Below are 2,679 nucleotides of genomic sequence, written 5' to 3'. Positions count from 1 at the left end.
ATCTACTTGTCCAGTCGTTTTTTGTAATGAGCAAGGATTTTTACGGTGTACCATGAGGGACAACATGTTCCAGGGACATGCAACCTTAAAATAATTTTTGCAAAATTTTTTACAAACTCAAATATTTTTTTACAAACTCAAATAATTTTTTACAATCTCAAATAATTTTTGCAAACTTAAATTAATTTCTGCAAACTCAAATAATTTTTGCAAACTCTAATAATTTTTGCAAACTCAAATGATTTTTTACAAACTCAAATAATTTTTGCAAACTTAAATTAATTTCTGCAAACTCAAATACTTTGTGCAAACTCTAATAATTTTTGCAAACTCAAATGATTTTATACAAACTCAAACAATTTTTGCAAACTTAAATTAATTTCTGCAAACTCAAATAATTTTTGCAAACTCTAATATTTTTTGCAAACTCAAATGATTTTTTACAAACTCAAATAATTTTTACAAACTCAAATAAGTTTTTATAAACTTGAAATAATTTTTGCAAACTTTTGAGAGGGCGAGACTCCACCCCCGGATCTACGCCTATGCTTGGGAAGTGAGTGTAACTGGTCTATGCTCTGAGGGGCTAGCAAAATTTCATAGTCGATCAATCATCAAATAAAAAGGAGCAGGGTGTTGCTTTGTTTTTTCCAAATATTCCTCTTTCTTATTATATTTTGTTAAGGAAAAACATAAAATATTAATGTCAAACTCGGAAAATGGCGCTCTGTGGGAGTCTCGTGGATAGCCAGTGGCGTACCGTGGCCGCCCCAACCCGGGGGGGCTGAAGAAAATTCAATTTTGCCGCCCCTTCCTCAACAGCCCGAAAAGGTTGACCCAAATTTTTCTCGGTCGTTTGAAAAAGTGAAGAGCAAAAAAAAAAAAAAAAAAGCGTTTCAGGCGCTGGCGCCCTAAAAGCAGCAAATTTTGATGTATAGGCCTAGTACCATTTTTTCACAATTTTTAATGCTTTATCAAATTTTTTCCGCCCTTTTTACTTTACTAATTCTTTTTGCCGCCCCTTCGTTTTGGCCGCCCCTGTATTTGCCGCCCCTTCTTCTTCCGCCGCCCCTTCATTTTAACATAACATAATAGGCATTTATTGAGCGCCCCACAAAGAACGGAGCGCTTTACAAAAGAATATATACAGCTACATGAATTATAAACTAATACAAACAATACAAAGCATAATATATGTCAAGACAATTGGATAAGAGCATGATTAAAACTATTTGAACAGGTATGTTTTCAGATTTGCTTTGAAAAGCTGGAGTGTACCAGCTTCCCTGATGTCACGAGGTAGAGTGTTCCATATCCGGGGCCGCCCTCTGCTTTTACCGCGGGGGGCTGGCGCCCCAAAGCCCCCTCAAAATACGCGCATGATAGCAGTTACATTGACTAGTGGAACCGGGAGTGGAACCCGATGTTTTTGTCATCCTTTGACACCTCAACTTATTAGGCTCAAATGATAAAACTAGATTTGATTTTTTCTAACCCCCTATAATTCCCACGAGGGGTCGAACTTTGAAGGTCATTTACTTTACTTTACTTTACTTTACACTTTAAAGTATTAAAAGGGCATTTCGTGATCCACAGCCTCATCCCCCCACTTTTTTCAAATTTTTTTTATACCACTGGAGACCTCTGGCTACATAGTGTTTACGTACCAAAAATTTCTTGCAGATTAATTTAGCAAAAATATCGTCAAATTTGAATTTCGGTCTGGTATACCAGGACGAAATTACAATTGTCTATGGAGCAGTGTATACATATTAGGCGCGTGAAAGTCGATTCCGAGTTTATCGTCCCCCGCCCGCGTCACTTTTTGGAAACCAAAAATACCCACGTCAAATTTTCAAAAATGCCAAAATAATTCATTATTTTCAAATTATCAGTGTTTTCAATAGGTTTAACAATTGGAAACATATATTTTTGTTTGTAAAACATGTAAATTCATAACTTGGAAGCAAAACCAGACTCTTTTCTAACTTTTCTAGTCCCTACCTTTCGTGAAAATTTCTTTGTCGCATTTATTTCCATTTTGCTTTAAATTAACACGCATTTTAGGTCAATAATTAAATCTGATGAAATAATGAAAAATGAAAAATGAAAAAGTCACCTCACCAACCTGAAAAAAAAAAGTGACGATAAACTCGGAATTGACTTTCATGGGCCTTACACATAGGCTAATAATGCCTACATCATGGATCATGCATAACTCGCAAACGCAAAATCGGAATAAACTCAACATTGTTCTTTCATTGTTACGTGACTGCTACTTTTTGTGTTTTACCCACCCACCTGTGATAATAATTATTTAAATATTTTGAGCTTTAAATCTGAAGCGCTCTGAGAAGCTCTGTGAGAATTTCGTCCCGGGCATCTCCCTTTCTGTTTTCATGACGTGAATGAATAACATAATCACTCATGACATCATCATTAAAGCGATGGGGATTCCCCTAAATATTCCCTGTAGTAGTCTCCTCCGCCGTCGGATTCAGGCGAGCGATTGGTATTTGACCAATAAGATAGCGCACTTTCTCAATACAACAAATAGCTCTGTATCTCATTGGCTAAAAATCAATCGTTATCGCTCAGCGATCTAGTATAAATTCAATTTAAACATAAAGCGTAATTTACATTACACGCTTCATTGATTGGTGCTGGGAGTGTTTATTT

Source organism: Amphiura filiformis, chromosome 14, assembly GCF_039555335.1.
Source record: "Amphiura filiformis chromosome 14, Afil_fr2py, whole genome shotgun sequence".
In the NCBI taxonomy this organism is placed as follows: domain Eukaryota; kingdom Metazoa; phylum Echinodermata; class Ophiuroidea; order Amphilepidida; family Amphiuridae; genus Amphiura; species Amphiura filiformis.
The sequence above is the reverse complement of the archived record's forward strand: the minus strand, read 5'-3'. Positions refer to the sequence as shown.